At 38.1% G+C, this 25,896-nt stretch overlaps 2 long non-coding RNA genes across 3 annotated transcripts in view; one reads left to right on the top strand and one right to left on the bottom strand.

The window, feature by feature from the left end:
* The window catches only part of LOC116151801 (uncharacterized), a 134,800-nt gene that overhangs the window by 62,695 nt on the left and 46,209 nt on the right, over window positions 1-25,896 (top strand). Inside the window, exon 7 of the long non-coding RNA XR_010382584.1 lies at window positions 21,718-21,831. This is a non-coding gene — a long non-coding RNA (uncharacterized LOC116151801). The remainder of the gene's footprint in view (window positions 1-21,717; window positions 21,832-25,896) is intronic.
* LOC116151802 (uncharacterized) lies at window positions 18,750-23,171 on the bottom strand. 2 transcript variants are annotated; one of them, XR_004135386.2, is made up of 4 exons: window positions 22,866-23,171; window positions 22,266-22,354; window positions 21,707-21,751; window positions 18,750-20,538 (listed from the first exon to the last, which is right to left on the bottom strand). It is a non-coding gene; the product is annotated as an uncharacterized LOC116151802 (long non-coding RNA). The 2 variants fall into 2 exon arrangements; XR_010382585.1 differs by having other exon boundaries at window positions 22,266-22,399; window positions 22,975-23,171.

The raw sequence follows: 25,896 nt of genomic DNA, 5'->3' as shown, positions 1-25,896 counted from the left end.
GCTCAGTGTGTTCCATCCATGTACTTTTCTCCTGAGGGAACTCTTGAAAGTACTGAGAAGAGAATTCATGGTATAAAAGAACTGCCAATGAGCACTGAACCCATTTAACCAGATTGCCTTTTCCATTTTATTCCTTTCTCTTCAAAATCACTATTGAGATGTCCAAGGAAATATAAAAATAGGAGAAAATCCATTTCAGTACTGGAAGGGCATTAATACTTTGTGAAATTTCAGCAAGATACAGTGCAAATGTGTCTGGACTGAAGGGAATATTAACCAGTTTTCAATTTCATGAATATAGAAGAGAATCTCACTTGGAAAATAAGTAGATGAAAGTCCCCCACAGAATTCTCCCACAAATCCAAGATCAGAACAACAGACCTGGGAGTGGGGGGGGGGGCTATGGGATAGTAGGGGGAAGGAACCAAATGACCTTGGACCCTGCCCCACGGCCCAGTCCTGGAGCAGCTCTCACCTTGCTTGCTCTCAGCATTTCCACAGGGTAAGATATCTCTAGGCAAATCAAGAAGATTGCTGCAGGCTCCCCAACAAAGAGCTGTGCCTCAGCTAGTTTCTGGTTGCCACAACTATCACAGGCAAAAGTAACTACTAACTACATCGTAAAAACAGTGGGCCCACATATTTTTTGTGCCAGGTGAAAAATAATGCATTTTATTTCAATGCACAAATTTGCACTGAACGTTTGCATTTAAAAAACAGTCACACTTTAACATGACAATTACCTATAATAAAGGCATGCTTCATGAAAATGTAGTACAGTGTGAGTATCAGGCTGCTTATTTTTGAAAAGTTTTACTGGGACACAGTCATCCCCATTTACTGATGTACTGTCTGTGGCTGCTTTCTCACTACAAGGGCAGAGTCGGATAGATGCAACAGAGAGCCACCAGTCTAAAATATTTATTATCTGAAATTGTAGCTTACAATAGCACTATAGGTAAAGGCAGCCTGTGAGAAACAGCTTCAGTAACGATATATTCTCTCACCTGTATTGCACGTTTTCCCCAAGCCCTTGTCCAAGTGCATACCTTATGCTCAAAGACTTTATATCTCTAGAATATAAATACTGAGTAAAATTTTTTCCATTATCAAAAATGACAAATCTTTTGTAAATATTTTAATCCTAGCTTATCTGACACATGGCACTGCAGTTCTATAAAATAATAAACTCTGTAAAGCACCTTTAGGTTAGCACAAGTTTTTATACTGAAAAAGGGACATAATATAGAATGACGAAGGTTGAATTTTGAACACAGAAAAGGGTAAAACCCCTCTAGAATGTCTATTTTGGAGGATTTTTTACAACCATATTAAACCCAAACATTCATATTGACTTCTTGTTCTCACCTCTCCAGATAACTGGAGTATTTTAAGCTATTTAACCATTTCTATTCATTTGCATCTATCCCTTGGAAATATGAGGGCCACCAATAGTTTTAACTGCCTGGGATTTTGGGAAGGACTCATGACATTAGCCATCACTGTCATGTCAGGAAACACCTCTCAAGTATCCTAGGAGTGTCTTGAGTGTCTTATATTTACAGCTCTTTTTGAGTTTGGGCAAAGACTTTACATTACTGTGTGGGTCTTCCAGAGGTGCCTAACAAATCGCTGCCCTTGGGGAGACGGCTTGTCCCTCCTCACTCTTTCCCTGTTTCTCCCAAGCAATCTTAATTCTAGGATGGCAAAAGTACCTAGGGTTAGGGGCTAGACACAAGCATGGGCCATAGGGCAGTCAGTGGAGAGCAAAGTACAATCGGATACCTGATTCTAGGAATTGTATCACTGACTTCACTGGAAAAAAAACAGGCTTGGGTTTTGAAGAACCAATAAACTATATATATATATATATATATATATATATATATATATATATATATGTCACAAAAGTATAAAGTATAATATCATGGAGCTGTAAGTTTAATTTATATTGAGGGTAAAAACTATAACAAAATTAACTTGCTTATGACTGACCACATACAGGGTTGCAGCTGTGCCTCAGAAGGTGCTCAGTAGTTGACTTCTGATGAGAGGAATGACTGTTTTTCTCCAAAGAAGTGGTTTTCAAACTTGATGATTTGTTACTAAATAAAATCACCTCAAATTTTGTGTTTCAGCCAATGAAAAATAATGACAATTTAAGTTTATCTCTATAATATGCCACTTTTACTCACTTCCATTCAGATGTGCTTTGCTGTGTGAGAAAGGGGGTAGAGTCACAGCACACATGTGGGAAATTGTCACTGGAGTATATGAGTATCATTCGTCAAATGTATCAGAGCAGAAAAAAGGTTGAGAGCTGCTTCTCTAAAGAACAGGTCCTTTCAGGCAATCTTTGGCACAGGAACATTCCTAGTAGACGAAGGAGTGGGTATCATCTGTCATGACTGGCAAGGTTTTTTGTTTTTTTTTGTTTTTTAAATCCAGGCCCATGATATACTCATTAATCACCTGCTCCACCAGCCAGACAGGTGTTGAACAAGAAGACACAGGTTTAAGTATAAACTGACAGGAATACTTTAGCACAAGGCTGAGAAGATAAGGCCATCTCCTAACTGCAGGCTTCGGCAGAAGCTACTACCATTGCTGGGACGGATGCTAAAAGAGCAGGGTGGGTGTACTGAGCAGACTGAAGCAGAGGAGGGATTAGAGGAAGCTGCAGACAACTGGCTAACTTTCATGACTCAGAGCAGAGGAGAGGGCAGGAAGAAGCTGAGATAGGCTGAGTGTCAGGTCTCCTCAGCTAAGGCATTGTTAATAATGATCAGATCTCCTAGTTCTGCTCTCCTGTACTTGGCTTCATGGCTCTACTGCTCCACTGGCCAAACCTGGTTTAGCCACGATCAACAGGGCCAGCAGAGTGGGCCACTCTCTGTTCTACCCATCACTAGTATCACTGTGCACAGGCTAGCTGGTCCACGGTTTAAGAAGTAGCTATGGGGAAAAAAAAGTAGCTATGGGTCTTCTCCTGGGAGGATTTAAAAAATTTAAAAGCTTTTAGAAAAAACTGACAGTTACAATAATTAGTTAGGTAGAATACTGATGAGATAGGGTAAGTGAAAAAGCCAGCATGTGAAATTATTTGAGCAATACAATTATAGCTGTGTAAAAATGTACCCATGAGAAAAAAAGACCAGAAAGAGGCAGCCCAGACCTTTGGCAGTTTTTGTTAGGGTGATAAAGTTGTGAGTACATTTCTTGGAATATGCTACTGTACTTCCACAGTTTAAAAAAGCATTTCAAAGTAAACAATAAGGGAGCTGCCAATCTAATGATAGATTAAGTTTACTCAGACCACCCCTGTTAAGAACTAGAACGATTGACAAATAAAAAAATGTTAAGGCATGATCCGTGAAAGAAAGAACTGATAAGCTAGATTTCATTAAAATTAAAATTTTCAGTCCTAAGAAAAATACTGTCAAGAGGAAGAAAAGACAGGTCACTGACTGGGAGAAAATATTTGCAAGACATATGATAAAGAAATTTTATCTAACATTTGCAAAAGAACCTCTTAAAACTCAACAATAAGCATAAACAACCCCACTGAAAAATGGGCCAAAGACCTTAACAAACATCTCAATGAAGAAGAAATACAGATGGCAAATAAGCATATGAAAAGATGCCCCACATCATATGTCATCAGGGAAATGCAAATTAAAACTGCAAGGTACCACTACACACCTGTTAGAATGGCCAAAATATGGAACACTGACAACACCAAATGCTGGTGAGGATGTGGGGCAACAGGAACTCTGATACATTGCTGGTGGGAATGCAGAATGATAGACACTTTGGAAGACAGTTTGGCAGTTTCTTACAAAACTAAACATACCCTTACTAAATGATCCAGCAATAGTACTCTTTGGTATTTATCCAAAGGAGTTGAAAACTTATGCCCACACAAAAACCTGCACACAGATGTTTATAGTAACTTTATTCAGAATTTCAAAACTTAGAAGTAACCCAGATGTCCTTCAGTAGGAGAAGGAATAAATAAACTGTAGTAGATCTAAGACAATGAAATATTATTCAGCACTAAGAAGAAATGAGCTATCAAGCCATAAACAGAGATGGAAGAACCTTTAATACATACTACTAAGTGAAAGAAGTCAGTATGAAAAGGCTACATACTGTGTAAGTCCAACTATATGACATTCTGGAAAAGGCAAAAGGTATGGAGACAGTAAAATGATCAGTGGTTGCCAGGGATTGGGGAGAACAAAAGGATGAACGGGTGGTGCACAGAGGATTTTTAGGGCAGTGAAACTACTCTGTATACTAAAATGGTGGATACATGTCATTATACATTTGTCCAAACCCACAGAATGTATAATACCGAGAGTGAACCCTAAGGTAAACTATGGACTCTGGTGATAATGATATGTCAGTGCAGGTTCATCAACTGTAACAAATGTACCAGTCTGGAGCAGGATGCTGACAGTGGAGGAAGTTGTGTACTGGGGGGATAGGAGTATATGGAAAAATCCCTCAGTGTTGCAGTAAACTTCAAACTGCTGTAAAATATAAAAATCTATTTTAAAAAAGTCTGTTTGAAGGCAGTACTAAAGCAGTGAGAAATTATGGGGCTATGACTCAGGTGAGAAGGGAAGTTGGCAGATGGGAATCTGACATTTGGGGTTATTCTTCCCCTTAAGGCTACTGTCAATGATAAGAGCTAAGAGGCTGAAATGCTGACCATAAAATTCGACAGATTCATAAAACAAAAGAAACAAGAATTGGAATTCCAGGCTTGACAAGGAGTAGGGGCTCTGGTAAATAACAGAGACTTCCGGCTGGGACCCTGAAGGGGCCATAGCAATAAGTGTAGTTGGAAATACACAAACCCCCACAGGGACTGAATCCACTTTGAATCCTCTATGTCCCTGACTGAACTATGGTAATCTGAAATTGCCAGTGCCTCTAGCTTAGATTCCAGCCAAAAGATACCAAAGCCTGATAAGGATAGTATGAGAAGAGAATTTACAAGCTAATCTCATTTATGAACATAGGTTTTACCAGCCTAAACAAAATGTTACCAAACCAAATCCAATGATATGTAAAAACAGTAACACACTATGACTGAACTGGGTTTATTTCAGGAGCACAAGGCAAGTTTAGGATTGAAAAAGCAATCACTACAATTCACACTAAGTGAATTAGGAAGAAAAATTATACAATCAAATTGATAAATATAGAAAAAGAATTTGATAAAATTAAACATTCACTCATGAATGATAAGCAGTTTCCTCAAACATGGAATAAAAGAAATCTGATAAAGAGTATCTACTAAGCAAACATATCTAAAGGAGAAATGTTGAAAACTTTTCCCCTGAGATAAGGAGTAAGATAGATATGCCTGCTGTCACTCTTTATATTCAATATTATATTGGGGGTCCTAGCCAATGTAATAAGGCATGAAAAAGAGCGAAGAGGTAAGGATCAGAAAGGAGGAAATAAAGCAGCCATAATTCACAGATGACTTGATTTATATGTTGAAAATCCAACAGAATTTACAGATAAAACTCTTAGAATAAAGAAGTGAATTTAAAAAGGTTACTAGATAGAAGACCAATATATAAAAGTCAATAGAATTTTTATACATTAGCAACAAAAAATTAGAAAATAAAACTAATACAATTTACCAAGTCACCAAAAATAATCAACCAGGAATAAATCTAACAAAAGGTAGGCAAGAGCTCCATGCATAATTTATAAAACTTTATTCAGAGAAGTTAAAGAAAACTTAAATAAATGAGGAATATACCATGTTCATGTATTAAGAGGCTCAATATCATAAAGATGTCTCCTGAATTGATCTGTGGTTTCAAAGAAATATCAATCTAAATTCCAGTGATAATCTTTGTGTGTGTGTGAGAAAACTGACAATCTGAGTCTAAAATGTAAAGAAACAAAGAAATGTAAAGAACCAAGATTAGCCAAGACAATCTTGAAGAAGAACAAAGGGGATCATTTACCAGGTGTTAAAACTTATTATAAAGCTTACACCTAAAACTAATACAATGTTATATGTGAATTACTTATCATAAATATACAGTAATCAGATACTGTGATACTGGTGCAAGAATAGACAAAGTGTTACCATGAAACAGAACAGAGAATAAAGAAAGTCCTATACATATATAGACACTTGATTTATAACAATGTGGCACTGCAGAACAGTGGAGAAGGAAGAATCTTTTAAGTAAATGCAGGTAGATCATTTGGATATCCTTAGGTTAAAAAAAAATGAAGCAACCTCTACCTCAAACTATACTCAAAATTCAACTCCAGATGTACAGTATATCTAAATGACAAAAGTAAAACCACATAATAAAGAGTCTGACTCATTTTTTGACGTTTGACTGCTGATGGCTTTTTAAAGCCTCAGCACTCTCTCTTCCCCTCATGCCGAATATCTGGGAAACTGATAAGAAAACCTGGTTTCTCTCCTTTGATACTAGTGGGAGATTCAAACCACACAGGGTCCCTGCCCACACATGGGAACCCTCACTCTGGCCTCAACATCAAATCCACAATAAAAATTCCAAGCCAGTCTCCTTTCTTTGCTTGCTCAGGACTTGCTTTGGGGGCCTGCTCTGCTCTCCCAAGAGACCTCCCCTATGTGAGCAATAAAACCTCTCATACCCTCTTGACATGTGCCTGTGGCAACATCAGTCTTGACATCAGAGTCACATTTTAGGCTGGGGCCCCAACCTGTTGCTTGAGGGTAGTCACAGCAAATCAGAAGGCTTCTAGAATGTAACGTAGAAGAATATCTTCATGGCCTTGAGGACAGGGAAAAGTTCTTCAAAGGGACACATAAAGCACTAACCATAAAGGAAGGTTGGCGCATCAGACCACATTAAAATCAAGATCTTTTATTCATCAAAAGACACCAGTAAGAGAGTGGCAAGGCAAGCCACAGAAGGGGAATATATATATATAACATTTAGTCAATAGATGGATTGCATCCATAGTATCTGAAGAAAAAATACCTAAATCAATAAGAAAAAGGCAGACAACCCAGTAGGCAAATGGACAAGAGACTTGAATAGGTGCTTCACAGGAATAGATATCTAAATGGCTGGCTTTCAATCTCACTAGAAGTCACAAAAATATAAATAATTAAAACCACAATGATATACTACTATAGGCCTACCAGAAAGGATAAATTAAAAAGATCAACAATGCCAAGAAATGACAAGGCTCTGGAGCTATTAAAACTCCCATGCATACATGGTATAAGTGTAAATTGGTACCATCACAATGGAAAACTGGGAGGATTTATTAAAGATTACCATATGCATTTCCTTATGACCCAGCAATTCTACTCCTAGGTTTATACCCAAGAGAAATGTATATACATGTTCACCAAAAGACAAAACATACTTGAATGTTCAAAGCAGCATTATTTAAAATAATCTCAAACTAAAAGCAATTAACAAATTTGTCCACCAGTAGAATGGATAAATTGTGGTATACTCATACAATGGAATACTATACAACAATGAAAATGAATAAATTACTCCTACATAAAACAATATGAATAAATCTCACAAAAATAATGTTGAATAAAATAATAGATGTTGTATGATTCCATTTATATAAAATTCAAACAGAGATGTTAGAAATCAGAAGAGACGTTACCTTTAGGGAGAAGGGAAGGTGGGAGGTGATTAGGAGGGGATACAATAGGTGCTAGTAATGTTCTGTATCTTGAACATCATGGAGGTGGATATTTAGATGTGTTCACTTTCTGCTAATTTATTGAGATGTACACTTAAGATTTGTCTATTTTTATGTATGTATGTCATACTTCAAGTGAACCTTAAGTTAACCATGATAATCCAAAGCTGGAATTAAGAAAACAATTCCACATGCACCAGCATAAAAAAGAATACTGAGGAAAAATTTTAGCAAATGAAGTTTAAAATTTATGCTTTGAAAACTACAGAACATTGTTGAAAACTTTAAACATACCTAAATAAATGGTAAGATATCTTATGTACTCAGATTGGAAGATTTAATATTGCCGAAAAGGCAATATTCCCCAAGTTGATTTACAGATTCAACATAATCCCTATCAGAATTCCAGCCAGCTTCTTTGCAGAAATTCATAAGCTGATCCTAAAACCTGTAAGGAAATTCAAGGGATCTAGAATAGTCAAAAGAATCTTGAAAAAGAATGCAAAGTAGTGTAGAAGACTCACACTTCCTGCTTTCAAAACTTACTATGAACCTACAGTAATCAATACAGCATGGTCATGGTATTAGCATAAGGACAGATATATATATCTATATATCTATCTATCTATATCTATCTATCTATCTATCTATCTATATATATCTATATATATATCTCAATGGAATAGAGTTGAGAATTGAGAAATGACTCTCAAATATATGGTCAACTGATTTTTGACAAGAGTGTCAAAACAACTCAATGGGGAAAAGAATTTTTCAACAAATGGTACTGTGACAACAGGATATCCATAGAAGAGTGAATTTGGATCCCTACCTCATACCAGATGCAAAATTAACTCCAAATGGATCAAAGACTTAAGAGCTAAAACAATAAAACTCTTAGAAGAAAATATGGGAGAAAGTCTTTATGACCTTGGATTTGGCAATGTTGTTTTTATATATGATACCAAAAGCATAAACAAAGAAAAAAATAGAGAAACTAGTCTTTATCCAAACTGAAAACTTCTGTGCATCAAAGGACACTATCAAGAGAATGAAAAGATAACCCAAATAATAGGAGAAATATCTGCAAATCATATATCTGATAAAAGACTGGTATCCAGAAACATAAAGAACTCCTACAACAAAAAGACAAACAACCAAATCCAAAAAATAGGCAAAGGACATGCATAGACATTTCTTCAGAGAAGATATACAAATGGCAAATAAACATGTGAAAAGATGCTCAACAACACTGGTCATCAGAAAAATCCAAATCAAGACCACAGTGAGATACCACTTTGCAACCACTAGGATGGTTATAATAAAAAAGACAGGTAATAACTAGAGTTGGTGAGGACGTGAAGAAATTGGAACCCTCATATACTGCTTGTGGTAATGTAAAATGGTGCAGCCACTTTGGAAAACAGCTCCTCATAAGGTCAAACACAGAGTTACCATATGACCCATATTCTACTCTAGGAATACACCCAGAGAAATGAAAACATGCCCATACAAAACCTTGTACATGAATGTTCATAGCAACATTACTCATAATAGCCAGAGGCAGAAACAACTCAAATACCCATCAACTGGTGAGTGGATAAACAAATGTGTTACATGTCCATATAATGAAATATTATTCAGCCATAAAAGAATGAACTGCTGATATGTGCTACAAGGAAGAACCTTTCAGATGTTCTGCTTAGTTAAAAAAAGCCAGTCTCCAAAGACCAATATTGTTAATTATATTCACATTAAATGTCCAAACTAGGCAAATTTATACATAAAGTAGATTAAGTGAATGCCTAGGGTTGGGGGATGGGAAGGTTGAGGGGTGATGATTAAATGATACGGGGTTTCTTTTGAGGTGATGAAAATGTTCTTAAATTGAGAGTGGTGATGGTTGCCTAACTCTGTGAATATACTAAAAACTGCTGAATTTTACTCTTTAATTGGGTGAATTATATGGCATGTGAATTATATCTCAATAAAGCCATTACCAGAAATCCAATTCTCATGAGGTTTTTTCCCCAGGCCTAATTAAGAATATTTTTAAAATGATTTAAGACAAAAAAACAATTACTACATGCTATTTTTTAAAAAGTCCTTATTATCTTTTCAAAACCAAAATAGATCCTTACATTTAAGATAATTTAGGAATAGTCCCACCTGAACATGAGATGGATTTGAGCTCCTTCAACAATTTTCTTGAACTTGAAAATTCCATATACAAGAACAAGAAGACTTTTTCTACCAAAAAGCACTGAACGATTGGTTAACAAAAATCAAATAAGGTGAATATACAAGTAAAAAGCATCTTGTGTCAACTTTTTAATAGTAGGTTAAGAAACCTACAAAGTAGCTTAATCTTTTATTACTGCCCTGTATGTATTATAAAGCCTAAAGTTTCATGTGCTGCCTCGACATCTTTGAGCCTTATAGGGTCCCAAAGGCCCAACCATGAGTTCTACTCTTGCCAGATATGCCCCTTACCCAGTGGGAAAGGTCCCCTACTCACTAGTTTCCCTGTCAGCTGGACCAGCTGCACCTCACCCATCCTCAACCTAATGGGCTTTACCTCCCAGCAGCCTGTGGAATTACTCATACAAACCAATCACATCCTCCTGTGGGAACCAAGAGTCACCTCACCTTCTTGTTACTGTTAAGCCTACCTCCTACCGCCCGTTTGTTCAGTTTATTCCCGAGAGCAGCCCAGTATGGCACTACATGGTGTTTTGTGTCCTCCTCCTCGGGCTGTGAATAAATGTGATTAATAAACTGCTGTCAATCGCACGGGTTCCGTGTCAGGTGTCATGCATTTTTTGGCCATCCCCAGAACCTTAGGATGGGACTCCCCCACACCAACTAGATGAAGAGAAAGTGAACAGAATACTTTATCTCCTACCCAATCAGCTCCTGCTTCCTGCAGCTGCTGCCACCTTTTTGTTGCTGCAACATTTTTCAGTCTCCCACTAGCCTGACTTCTTGCCCCAGACAAAATCATCAAAGTCAGCAAACGTGGCACCAGTTCCAACCAATGCACCAAATAACCCATTGTTACTGTCATCCCACTAAGACGTTAAAACCATCTGCTGCAAACTCTTCTACAGGAACTCACCCAGCCCTTGCTCCTATCTCCAAGCTGAGGAGTTAGAGCCAAAGACAATCTTATGCCTTTTTTTGCAGAATAGGCCTTTAGTACAGCTTTATTTATTGATTCGGTACCACTGATGGAGGGTGCTTGTGTGGATAGGACAGTGGGATCAGTGTCTTCCTAAACAAGGGCACATTCACGTAATGAACACACTGTCATTTTTAATGATGTGGGTACAGACCTCCACATTTGCCTTTCCTGCCTCATGGTTTATAGTGAACCATGGAGGGCTACACAACTATAAAGGATTCAGATTCAACCTTTTCTAGAAAACTTGCTAGAGCCAGACCCTGCTTCCATGATAATGCTACCACATCACAATTATTGCTATAACAGAATTTCTTCAGGGAACCCCACAGTTACTGATCCACATGTACGATGGGTCATATCATAGCTCCATAAAGAAAAATCCAGACAGGCCAGTGCTGTGATTTTCTCCCTCCACATAAGCCTTACAAGAGAGTTTTGCTGTGTCTCATTCTTAGAAAATACTAGCGAACATCTTAGATGTCCCAGGTGCTAGGGACAGAGAGGCACGGTTGCTGCTATTCAGAAGCAACGTTTTTATATGTGAGCATTTTTATTAGTGCCCAAGAGCTAAGCTGAACAGGAAGCCTCAGCCGTGTCAGGCAGCAAGACCACCAGCACTCATACAGCAGGTCACTATACTATGCAGAAGTGTAGCAGGTATCACTAGATGGTAGCCAGAGGCACTAGAGGGCAGCACCCAGCCACCCAATGAGTCCTGAGGATTCAGTGACAGGAACTTTTAAAAGGTCATCTATTCTACAAAGGAAATCATCGGAAAAGAAAAGCCAACCTACTGAGTGGTAGAAAATATCTGCAAATGATATAACTGATAAAGGGTTAATATCTAAAATATATACAGTGCATACAACTCAATGTCAAAACAACTTGATTCAAAGATGGGCAGAAGACCTGAATAGACATTTTTCCAAGTAAGACATACAGATGGCCAACAGTCACATGAAAAGATGCTCATACTGCTAATCATTAGAGAAATTCGAATTAAACAATGAGATATCACCTCACACTTGTTGCAATGGGTATCATCAAAAAGTCTACAAATAGCAAACATTGATGAGGATGTGGAGAAAAGGGAACCCTTGTACACTGTTGGTGGGAATGTAAATTGGTGTAGCCACTATGGAAACAGTGTGGAGGTTCCTCAAAAAACTAAAAATAGAACTACCATATAATCCAGCAATTCCACTTTTGGGTATATAGCCGAAGAAAACGAAACACTAATTTGAAAAGATACATGCACCCCAATGTTCATAGCAGCATTATTTACAATAGCCAAGATATGGAAGCAACCTAAGTATCCATCAACAGATGAATGGATAAAGAAGATGTAGCATACATACACACACACACACACACACACACACACACACACACGCATAACGCAATACTCCTCAGCCATAAAAAGAACAAAATTTTGCCATTTGCAATAACATGGATGGACCTGGAAGATATTACGCTTAGTAAAATAAGTCAGGCAGCAAAAGACAAATACTGTATGTTATCATTTATATATGGAATCTAAAAAATAAAATGAATGTATGTAACAAAACAGAAACAGTCTCACAGACATAGAGAACAAACTAGTGGTTACCAGTGGGGAGAGGGAAGCAGGGAGGAGCAAGGCAGGGGTAGGGGATTAAGAAATACACGCTACTATGTTTAAAATAAATAAGCTACAAGGATATACTGCACAGCACAAGGAATGTAGCCAATATTTTATAGTAATTTTAAATGGAGTATAATCAATACAAATTTTGAATCACTATGTTGTATACCTAAAACTAATAGAATATTGTAAATCAACTCTACCTCAAAAAATAGGTGAATGCATACTTTGTACCATACACTTGGATAAACTCAACAGAAGATTTAATTTTAAAAATCATACATAACAAGTTCACACATAAAAATACTAGAAGAGTACATGGAATTCTTCTTTTAGAACCTTGGAGAGAGGAAAGTCTAGTTAAGACTATGAAACCATAAAATAAGGGATTAATATATTCTACTACATAGAATAACTCCTGAATGGCATAACACACCATAAAGAAAGCCAAAAGACAATACAACCTGAAAAAAGTAGCAAATCTTATTACAAAGGTTAATCTCCTTTATACATGAAGAGTACCTACCAACCCAGTAGAAATATTAGCAAAGGACAGACAGTCCATAGGAAAAGAAATACCAATGACTTTTAAAAATACGAAAAGATGCTCAAACTTACTCATAATAACATAAATGCAAATTAAAATCACATCACAAAATCCAGATTTACAAAATTCAAAAGTCTGACAGTACATTCTTCTGGCAAGTTGAGAAGAAACCAACTCTTCAGTCTCTTACTTTGCCTACGGGATTGCAAAATACTAAACACCTATGGAGAACAATTTTAGAAATATTTATTATAAATTGCAAATACATTTTCTCTTTGACATAACAATTAAAACTCTGGGAATTACTCTTAAATTCTGTCTTGGCAATAGCTTTTCAGAGGACCCAGACTAACACATACCCTTTCTGTGGGAAACCTGGAAAAAGTAATATATATCCATATTTGCTTGTATTACATAAAAATATATGAGAAGTGTATAGAAGAAAATAAGTTAAGAGAAGTAATAGAAATGGGATAATGGTAATGGGCTAGGTGGAAAAGGGGAGAGAGTAAAACTGAAGGCATAATTTATGCAAAAAATAAATTTAAAATGTTCCTTTGGTAGTGCTTAGAGGAAGATTTCTTTTTTAAATTTTCTACTGTGAAATTATTATAGACTCATGGGAAACTGAAGATAGCACAGAGGTCCCATGTATCCTTCCCCAATTTCTCCCAATGGTTATGTTTTACATAGCTATGTTAACATAGTAAAACCAGGAAACTGACACTGATACAATGTGTGTGCATGGTTCTAAGCCACTTTATCACATATGTAAATTTCTGTAACCACCACTATTATCAAGGTACAGAACTATCCCATCATCACAAAGAACTAGGAGAAAGATCTTGATTGTACATTATAGAGGAAAGAGTGTTAGGAATTAGGCCTGAAACTATGCTCAAACTCAGAATGACTTGGTTTAAAGAAAGCATTTTGTGTTAAATCTCTCCAATGTTAAGGTTGGCTGAGGCTCTAGTCAAATAGATCAATAATATGTCCTCGTCCTCATTCTCATTCTGAGATTAGCTGAGATATGGTAGGATCTGAGATAAAAAGCTATACTTTTTTCTGGAAATTCATCAGGATAATCACCATTAAATAATACCAGGTGCTAATTACCAAGAAAGCTAATTTCATAGCTGATCCTCAATTCTGAACATTAAATCAGCCTTAAATTACTAGATTTCAGCTCAAATTTCAGTATTTATGTAAGAGCCAGTTATAATGAATTAAGTTAAACCCTCTAAGAGACTGATACCTAGGATCAGTCAACAACACATAAAGGCCTTGCTGATGGGAATGTAAACTTGCAACAACTCTTCAGGAGAGAAACGTGGCTATGAATATCAAAGGTTTATAAATGTGCCAATTTTTTGACTCAATAATTCCACTTCTAGGAATTTATCTTAAGGAAACAATTAAGTGTATATAAAAAAAATTTGTTACCTGGTATGATCATCAAAAGAAATCATTAAAGGGTACTAGACTACATTCACTTAATGCAAAAGAAGGTAGTAAAGAGGAAAAGAACAAAAAAGACTTGAGACACAGAAAAAACAAATTCAAAATGGCAGACATAAATCTAACCATATCAGTAATAACATTAAATGTGAATGGACTGTGTAATAGTATCTTAAATGAAAGAAAGATGACTCCATGGCCCCCCTGTTTGATTTGGCTGCCCACTACACAACCTCAAAACTTGCCTCAAAAAATAAACTTACTGTCTGATGGTGAGTAAGCTTTTCTGTTTCACTTTGACCTTAACTCATCCAAAAAGCCTCCTTCTCAAATGGCTTGTCTACAGTCTCCTGGTATCAGAATTCTAACAGGTCCCTGATTCAACATGAACAAACCCTTGTTCTCCCACCTAACTGTCCTACTCTTTCAGTGTATTTCTTCACTGTATCTCAGGGGACACGCATATCCCATGGCCTAGCAGTGAGCCATCTAAAAACATTACCTATTTTTCAAGCATAAACCAGGCTACAAAAGAGGCCCCTGAAGAATCTGGAGTACGTTCAACTTGCCAGTCAAGGACTACATTCTAGGTGATGACACATATTAGCATCAACTCAGTTGGACGTGTATTAAAGACTCTCTGCCAAAAATACCCTAGGGAAAACTGGAGTAAAGAGCAGATCTTTTAGAACACTTGATATGTTCCAGAAGAAAATCTTTTTAGATATACCAAGAGGTATTGAGTCAAAGTGTAACTTCTTAGTGGGGAAGTCATATCTTACTGACTTCCCAAAAGGAAAAGACATGAAGGAAACTTAAATGCATATTACTAAGTGAAAGAAGCCAATTTGAAAAGGTTACATATGCATGATTCTAACTTTATGACATTCCATAAAAGGTAAAACTATGGAGACAGTAAAAAGATTAGTGGTTGTCAAGGGTTAGGAAGGAGGGAGCAATCAATAGGCGGAACACAGAGGGTTTTCAGGGCAGTGAAAGCACTCTGTGTGATACTATAGTGGTGGATAAACGTCATTATACATTTGCCCAAACCCACAGAACGTACAACACCAAGAGTGAATCCTTATGTAAACGATGGCCTCTGGATGATGACGAGTCAATGTAGGCTCATCAACTGTAACGAATGTACCACTCTGGTGGGGAATGCTGATAATGTGGGAGGACGGGTGAGTGGTGGGGGGCACAGAGGGTAAAGGAGAAATCTCTGTGCCTTCCACTCAGTTTTGCTGTGAACCTAAAATGGCTTTAAAAAAAATAAAGTCTATTTAAAAAAACCATCTGGCGAGCATTCTGCACTCAGCACATTCTGAATCAGTTAAGAGGTCAGAGTTAGGTCAGAAAAAAGCAAAGGGGTGAGGTATGGAATGTGAAGACAGGAGTTGAAAAGGGAGCGAAGACTTGTTTCCTTTGAAACTAAGCAGTTTGGGAGCATGAAGCATGAGTGGTTCCATTATTCTAGTGGGTGTATCAAGCAGGGTCACCAATCCCATCAGACTGTCAATACTAAAAGGGCCTTCCTCAAAGAAAGTGCCTTAGGATGATGAGATGGCCAGAATGCCATCTGCAGTTGAAATAGGCGCCTTTTACACTCTCTTTAGTCAGTAAGGATTGGCTCCTTATAGGAGACCTTTTAAGTACTAAAACAAGATACATATTTTAGTGCTGTTGTAGACCCTTAAGTACTGTAAGATAAACATTTTAGTACTGGGGAAGAACACGATATATAGTCCAATGCAGTGATATATGGCATTAGTATGCATTCTCTTGATAAAATTCCCCTAAGATTTCTCTGATAATGCATCCTTACACAGCTGCTGTGAGAAATCTCTTAGATTTTTTTTACACAGATGCTGAAAAGAGATGTTTTATCTTTCCCCTGGGGTTGGTAAACTGGGATGACATAATCCTGAACTATCTGTAGCCATGTTTCTACTGTCCCAGCTTGGCAAAACCCAGGCTCAGTGGGAGTAATATTAAAGAAAAAAGTTATTCCTGATACTTGTTACAGAATGTTAAGGCAGGCTTTATTCAGGGGTACTATCAAATAGGTTTGGGAACCACTACAATTGGGTTTTGCAGTAGGGGAGAGAGATTGGGCTCAACTCCAAATATAACAAGGAAAAGTGGGAATTTATAGCCAAGGAGTAGGATAGGGGGTCAGTGGATGGAAAATTACTAAGAGGAAACATCACGGCCAGACGGGGATTCTGGCTAAATCAACTTCACAGGATTCTTGCTGAAAGCAGGCCAGGGAGATCAGACATCAGCTGGGGGTTGGTGGAAGATGAGGAAATCAAGGAGATCACTGAGGGTGATTAGATACCAAGGATGGGAGATTCTGGCTAAAATGACTTAGTAGAATTCTTGCTAAAATAGGACAATGCAGGGACGAACATGGAAGCCCAAAAGTCAGGGCTTAGTTGAGGAGAGAGTTCAGTCCAGAAGAAGAGTTAGGAGAGACTGTCAGTGAAATGGGTCACAAAGAGAATATCAGATCCAAGACTGGAGAGAAATTATATTTTTTGAGTACCTGAACTCGGCTCTGTCCCTGGACTTCACAACTTCCTTTTATATGAACCAATAAATGTATCTTCTTCCCTCACACTTGTTTGAATTGAGTGTCTGTCATTTGCAAATCAAAGACAGCTTATTTATCTGAAGAGGTAATTGATATGATGAATAAGTTTGAGGTGATGGAAGAAGATTTAAAGCAGTGAGTTAACAACAAACCAAGAAAGTCTACATTTCCAAGCTAACACATCATCATATACAATATATAAACTTTCCATATACCATCCCTATTATGTCCTCAGGTCTATAGGGCTAAAGAGGATATTATATAAAGGACATTGAAATGTTTGTGAAATTAGGATTCCAGCACCAAACAACTAGGTAATCTTGGGCAATATGGCTGACACTTATTAAATATATTTCATTCCAGGCATTATGCTAAGTGCTTTATATGCATTATTTAAATTTATCCCTATTTCACAGATGAAGAGACTGAGACTCAGAGATATTAAGAAACTACCTCCAAGGACAGATAAAATATCTACTAATTACAGTTTTGGGATCTGAACATAGATTTCCCTACAGCAAAGGAAACCATAAGTAAAACAAAAAGACAACCTACAGAATAGGAGAAAATCTTTGCAAATGAAACTGACAAAGGCTTGATCTCTAGAATATATAAGTAGCTCATACGGCTTAATAAGAAACAACCAAGCAACCCAATCCAAAGATGGGCAAAAGACCTGAACAAGCAATTCCCCAAAGAAGACATACAAATGATCAATAAGCACATGAAAAAATGCTCAATATCACTAATTATCAGAGAAATGCAAATCAAAACTACAATGAGGTATCACCTCATACCAGTAAGAATGGCCATCATTCAAAAATCCACAAATGACAAATGCTGGAGAGGCTGTGGAGAAACGGGAACCCTCCTACACTGCTGGTGGGAATGCAGTTTGGTGCAACCACTGTGGAAAACAGTATGGAGATTCCTCAAAAGACTAGGAATAGACTTACCATATGACCCAGGAATCCTGCTCCTGGGCTTATATCCAGAAGGAACCCTACTTCAGGATGACACCTGCAGCCCAATGTTTATAGCAGCACTATTTACAATAGCCAAGACATGGAAACAGCCTAAATGTCCATCAACGGATGACTGGATAAAGAAGAGATGGTATATTTATACAATGGAATACTATACAGCCATAAAAACCGACAACATAACGCCATTTGCAGCAACATGGATGCTCCTGGAGAATGTCATTCTAAGTGAAGTAAGCCAGAAAGAGAAAGAAAAATACCGTATGAGATCACTCATATGTGGAATCTAAAAAACAAAAATAAAAAAACAAAGCATAAATACAAAACAGAAATAGACTCATAGACATAGAATACAAACTTGTGGTTACCAAGGGGGTGGAGGGTGGGAAGGGATAGACGGGATTTTAAAATTGTAGAATAGATAAACAAGATTATACTGTAAAGCACCAGGAAATATACACAAGATCTTATGGTAGCTCACAGAGGAAAAAAAATGTGACAATGAATATATATATGTTCATGTATACCTGAAGAATTGTTCTCTACACTGGAATTTGACACAACACTGTAAAATGATTATAAATCAATAAAAAATGTTAAAAAAAATAAATAAATGAACATAGATCTCTCCACTCCAGAACACATGCACTTAAAAAAAAAACATTTACTGAGAGATAATTCACATATCATACCATACATATCAAATTCACCTATTTAAAGTATACAATTCAATGCTTTTGGTATATTCATAGATAACCATCATTAGTTTTAGAACATATTCACCTTAAAAAGAAACCCTCTACCTTTCAGCTATCACCCAGATGGCCTCCCCAATACTGCTCTAAGCAACCACTAATCTACTTTCTATTTCTATACATTTCCCTATACTATACTTTAATATAAATGGAATCATATGGTATGTAATCTTTTGTGATTGGCTTCTTTCCCTTAGCATTATGTTTTCAAAGTTCATTAATACTTAATTCTTTTTTTAATGACTGAAAAATATTCCATTGTACAGATATACCACATTTTGCTTATCCATTCATCTGCTTATGAATACTTGGGTTCTTTCTGCCTTTTGGCTATTAGGAATAAAGCTGCTATAAATATTCGTGTGGAAGTTTCTATGTGGACATGTTTTCATTTCTCTTGAAATGTACCTAAGAGCAGAATTGCTGGGTCATATGGTAACTTTACGTTTAATCATCTGAGGAACTGCCAGACTGTTTTCTGAAGTGGTTGTACCACATTCTACATTATTACCAATAGCGTTATGAGAGTCCCGTATCTTAAAATCTTTGCCGACACCTGTTGTTATCTGACTTTCTGATTTGAACCATTCTAGTGGGTGTGAAGTGGTATCTCACTGTGGTTTTGATCTGCATTTCTCTGATGACTAATGATGCTGAGCATCTTTTCATGTACTTATTGGCTATCTGTGTATCTTTGAAGAAACATCTATTCAGATCCTTTGCCCATTTTAGAATTTGGTTTGTCTTTTTGTTATTACATTGTAAGAGTTCTTTATATATTCTAGATGGAAGTCCTTTTATCAGATATATGGTTTATAAATATTTTTCTATTTCACATGTTACATTTTCACAATCCTGATAGTGTCCTTTGATGCACAAGTTTTTAATTTTGGTGAAGTCCAATTTATTTTTTTATTGTCTGTCCCTCCAGTGTCATATCTAATAAATCATTGCCAAGTAAATGGCATTATGATTTCCCCCTATATATTCTTATAAATGAGTTTTACAGTTTTAGCTCCACTGAGTTAATTTTTGTAGACGGTGTAAGGTAAGGGTTCAACTTCGTTCTTTTGCGTGTAGATACTCAGTTGTCCCAGTGCCATTTGTTGAAGAGATTATTCTTCCCCATTGAATGGTCTTGGTACTCTTGTCAAAAATCAGTTGGGCATAGATTTGGGGGTTTATTCCTAGACTCTTAATTCTATTTCATTGATGTATATGTCTCTCTTTGTGCCTGTAACACACTGTCTTAATTACTGTTGCTTTGTAGTAAGTTTTGAAATTGGGAAATATGAGTCCTCCTACTTAATTCTTTTTAGCATTATTCTGGCTATTCAAGGTCCCTTGCAATTCCATGTGCATTCTATTATTTTTTTATTTTTATTTTTTTTTGGGGGGGGCAGAGGTAATTTGGTTTATTTACTAAGTTTTTCATGGAGATACTGGGGATTGAACCCAGGACCTTGTGCATGCTAAGCAGGCACTCTACCACTGAGTTACCCAACACCCACTCCCGTCCATGTGTATTTTAGAATCAACTTGTCAATTTTTATAACGAAGTCATCTGGGATTCTGGTAGGTACTGTGTTGAATCTGTAGATCAATCCAGGGAGTACTGTCATCTTGATAGTGTTGTCTTCCAATCCATGAACATGACATTTAAAAGGAAACTTTTTTTCTTAAAATAAAAAAAAAATAGAAGTATAGTTGATTTACAATGCTGTGTTGGTTTCAGGTTAGCAAAATGATTCATAAAAAAATCTTTACTTAGATATTCTTTAATTTCTTTTAATAATTTTTCAGTTTTCAGAGTATACATTTTGCACTTCTTCTGTTAAATTTATTCCTAAGTATTACTCTTATTGATGGTATTAAGAATGGAGGTTTAAAAATTTCATTTTCAGATTATTCATTCCAAGTGTATAGACATACAACTGATTTTTGTATATTGAGCTTGTAATCTGCAACCTCACTGAACTCATTTATTAGCTCTAATAGTTTTTAAATGCATTCCTTAGAATTTCCTATGTATAATATCATGTGTTCTGTGAATAGATTTATTTTTACTTCTTCCTTTCCAAACTGGAGGCCTTTTCTTTCTTTTTCTTGCCTGACAGATCTAGTTAGAACCTCCAATACAATGTTGAATATAAGGAGTGAGAGTGAACATTCTTTTCTTTTTCTGGATCTTAATGGGGAAAGTATTCAGTCTTTTGCCATTAAGTGATGCAGTCGTGGGATTTTTGTAGATGTACTTTATTAGGCTGGGGAAATTCCCTCCTACTCCTAGTTTGTTTATCACGAAGGGTTGTTCCCTGGTCATTCTTATGTCATGCTAGAAGAGAGCTGGATATCCTGAGCCGTGGGATTGCTCTTTTGACCAGCCAGTGGCCTCTCACCTATTCTCTCTGCTGCTGGTAGCAGTGTAAGCAAGCTAGGGTGCAGTCAACACTAAAAGATATTATTCTAGGAATATTGTGATTATGGCCTAAAGAATTCAAGAAAAGACATAGTGGATGATACGTTGTTCTACATTTATATCATCAAATTCCAAAGGGTAAATTTAACAATCTAGAAAACAAAATTACCATTCACATCTGACTACATACTCTGGGTAAGACCTGCATTTGTGCTCATCATTAATGAAACACTGTAGCAACCAATGAAAATCTTCAGAAGCCAGTATTCGCAGGTGACAAGATGGATGATGTGATGCCTTAATTCATGATGTAACTAGCATTAAATAAATGGTATTAGGAAAACAGAGAGGCAAGAAGGTCTATACTGTTTCAAGACAAATAGGTTCTGAAGAGTCATAATCCTGTGAGTAATAATACTATCATTACCTTTTTCTCAGGTGTGAGATGTGAAATTAGCCAGGAATGATGCATCTGAAATAAATATAAAAAGATATCGCTGTTAGAGAGTACCAAGAATCTTTATGTACACTGATATGGCAGTAAGTAAATATGTAAGTACCATTTGTTTTTACCCATTACCCCAAATCTTCATTAACAAAGCATCATACCTTATGTGGGGTGATGAATGTAATAATACAACTTTTAATCAGATTGTTTACATAATCAGGGTCCTTGCAAAAACATTTACTTGGGATCCTGCATATTCTCAATGTGGTTCTGGAAGCAGTACAGTAATACCAAGGGTTAAGAGTATGGGCTCTGGAGTCAGAATACCTAAATTTCACTTAATTAATAGCTATGTGATCTTGGACAGGTTGCTTAATCTCTCTGTGCCTTACTTTCTACATCTGTATACAGTAAACAATGAAAGTACGTTACTTACTTCATGGTGATGTCCTGAAGTTTAAATTACATAATATATACAGTGTTTAGTATCTAGCATTTTGCGTCTTAAAGTGATAGCAATATATAGCACTGTACTTACCTTGTACTGTATTTATTCTCTACTGGTAAGTTTCACAATGGTAAGGACAGAATGAGTTCCTCCTTGTATCCCCTACACGATGAAGTGAACTGTATTTGTGATACAAAAATTGAATTCATCTGGAAACATGGGGTCTAAAATATAAATAAAATACTAAAAAACCAATTTAAGTAAAAAGAGCCTCAGCATATCGTTTGTATTTCTTCAATTACTGCTGCATAATGAGCTGCTGGGGGCTTCATAACTTCTAACTTTTTTTGCCCCCCCCCTTTCTTCAAAGAATCTAGTTTGGTGTTTAAGTTCACATTACAGCTCTCAGAACTGCTAACTGGATGGTCTGAAGGGTAAGGCTGCTGCAGCAAAAAGTGGGCCACATCAGGGTACAGCTTTGCTCCTGGGGATAGAAGACCAATAATCTCAGAAAACAGGGCACAGAAGAGTTGGGCCAGCCAAGCACGTTGTAAAGGCTGATTTGGACCCTCTGCCGTGGGGCCTCTGCGAGGGGGTCCTGACGGCCGTGGGCCGGGAGGCCTGCGTAGGCAGCTGACCTCAGTAGGAGAGGTAAGGCCCGGCCGAGGCCGCTGCGTGAGTCATTCTCACCTCCCCGGGCAGGTGCGGGCGGCAGGACGCTTCAGCAGGACTGGGAGCCGCAGTAGCCCTCGCGGAGCCCCTTCCCGGGCCGCCTCCTCCAGGCGGACACAAGCCTTACCGAGGGCGGTCAGGCTGCCGCAGTCCCAACGCCGCAAAGCCCGGTGCTGGTGAGGGGCGCTCACTGGCATCCGGACCCACAGCTCGTCAGAGTGGGCCGTCGAGCCCGCGTCGAGCTGCGACCGTCCCTCGGCGCCGCATTCCAGCGCGCAGTCATCAGCTGAGGCGCGAGGACCGCGCGTCAAAGCGCAGGAGAGCAGGCGGGGCGGGGCGGGGCGAGGCACGGCACGCACCCTCCGCCCGAGGAAATCATCTTGCGCATGCGCATGCGCATTGCGCACGGGCCACAGCCGCGCGGTGGCGGAGAGGGTGGGTGTGCTTCGTGCGCGCGCAGCTGCCTTTTCAACCTGCTGCTCCACCCGCGCCGCCTACTCCCCGCGCTCCGCGCCAGCGCGCCGGCTCCGGAACGGACGTTGACGGTGTGGGGCCAGCGCCGTAGCAGAGGCGGCAAGCCCAGAACATCTGAGCTTGTGGCCTAGAACTTCCTGGAAGGAACCTGTGAAGGGAAGGAGAGGGGAAAATCTTCATGACCTTGGATTTGGGAATGGTCTCTTAAGTCTGACGTCAAAAGCACAGACAACAAAAGAAAACCTGGATAAATTGGAGTGCATCAAAATTTAAAACTTGTGTATCAAAGGACACAATCATTTGATTGTGAAAAGACAACCCATGGAATGGGAGAAAATATTTGCAAACATATATCTGATAAGGGGTTAATAGCCAATTAGAAAAAGAACTCCTACAACTCAACAACAGCAAAAAAACCTAACTCAATTCAAAAATAGGAAAATGACATGAAGAGACATTGCTTCAAACAAGATACACAAATGGACAATCAGCACATGAAAAGATGCTTAACATCATTCGTCACTGGGGAAATGCAAATCAAAACCGCAATGAGATACTACATCACACCCACAGAAAGCTATTATCAAAAAAAAAAAAAAAGGCGAGGGTGGGAATAATGTTTGTGAGGATGTGGAAAAACTGGAATCCTGCTGCATCGCTGGTGGAAATGTAAAATGGTGCAGCTGCTGTGGGAAATGTTTCATGGTTCCTGAAAACATTAAAAAGAATTTCCATATGACCCAGCAATTCTACTCTGAGGTATGTATCCAAAAGAAATGTGATGTGTAATGGAAACTGACTAAATCACCAAATTCAGTAGCTCTCTCCTGTGATCAGAGAAATCATCCATGTCTGTTGTACTGATTACCTATTACCATCACCGTACCTATCATGGATTCACCATTCCGGCTCCACTTCTGAGAAAGCAGAAAATGAGTTTGTGATTACAATTTCTAGGAATGAGTTGTGAAGAGTTGGTCTTCTTAATCCCCTCTATTCTGCATTGAACTAGAGAGGGTACTGACGCTGTGATTGCAAATAAACTCTGCTTTCCCCAGTCGTCTTTTCAGCATTTTTTCAAGAAAAAATTTTTGAACACTTACTCTGTGTAGAGCTGTGGGAACTATCTCGATTGTTCCTCCTTCCTGAACTCAAAGAAAATCTGGAGCTCCTTTTTATACCCGTGAAACCCACTGATTTGGGTTGCTTCCCTGCTTGCCTTTTCAAAGGTTTCTTTTGCTTTTACTAATGCCATGGGAACACCCCTCCCCATGTTCTAGATCTCTGCTAGTTACATTTTTGAGCCTTTTACAAATATCTGCTACTGCCATATCAAGAGTGAAATGAAGACAACAGGGTAATTTGCATCTAATATGCAGGATGAAATGGTTCCAGTCTATTAGGAGGGCTGCAGGCTCTCCATAGCTACATGTCTTTATAGGATGAGCTGAGGGAGAGGAGTTCTCTAGATGCATTCTCCTTCCCTATTTCTTCCTTAACTCATGCTGTGGAATTAGGGTGTGCCTTGCACACACACAAATTCCATGCTGCACACATATGCCTTTCTGCCTTACAGATGTTTCTTACACTCATGTAACAAATTACCACAAATGTGATTATGAGTTTATTATCTCACAGTCTCTGTGGGTCAGGAGTCCAGCTTGGTCCTCTGCTTATGGTCTTACAAGGCTGCAATCAAGGGGTTGGCTAGTCTCATCTGGAGGTTTGAGTTGGGAAGAATCTTCCAAGCTCGCTCAGGTTGTTGGCAGAATTCATTTCTTTGCAGTTGTAGGACTGAGAGCCCTTGCTTCTTCCTGGCTGTCAGCTGGAGGCCACCCTCAACATCTAAAGGCCACCCACAGTTCCTTGAGGCCCCCCCCACAGTTCTTTGTCACTTGGGCTTTCCCAACATGGCCATTTCATCAAGCCAAAAAGTAGGCTCTAGAGTGGGTATACTAGAAGACAATCTTACATAATGTAATATAATTATGCGAGTGACATCCCATCACCTTTGCTGTGTTCTGTTGATTAGAATCAGACCACATGTCCATCCACATTCAGGAGGATGGGATTACACAAAGCATGAACACCAGGAGGTGGGAATCATGAAGGGAAGACCTTAGAGACTATCTCCACAAACAGCACCAAGGAAAGGTTTAAGTTACCATCTGCTCTCATTTCTTCCATTTCATTCAGCCAAATGGGCTGATTCTACTTTCTTGTTCCACTGTTATTTACCACCACTTGCCCCTGCCCTGCCCCTTGAAGTTTTTTCCAAACTTTTCTCAAGTTACCATAAATTCTTTAACATTCATATTGTCCCTATGATGATATCTTCTGTCTCTCTTTCCTCCTTGATAAAGATGAAAGAACCCTAGTTTCCCCTATCAGCCAAAGAAGTAATCAGTAAACATAATTTATGGGGTCTTTGTTAGTTGATTTCCTTTCTAACCACAGTGTCTCTCCTGGGACCTCTTCCAGCACAGGGAAAGCCAGTTTTTTGAGTTTTTTTTCATCAGCCACTTGTTTTTATCCATTGCCAGTCATTGTTGAGAGAGGCAGACCACCATGGGCC

The sequence above is a fragment of the Camelus dromedarius genome, chromosome 10 (assembly GCF_036321535.1).
Source record: "Camelus dromedarius isolate mCamDro1 chromosome 10, mCamDro1.pat, whole genome shotgun sequence".
NCBI classification, from domain to species: domain Eukaryota; kingdom Metazoa; phylum Chordata; class Mammalia; order Artiodactyla; family Camelidae; genus Camelus; species Camelus dromedarius.
The sequence above is the reverse complement of the archived record's forward strand: the minus strand, read 5'-3'. Positions and strand labels throughout refer to the sequence as shown.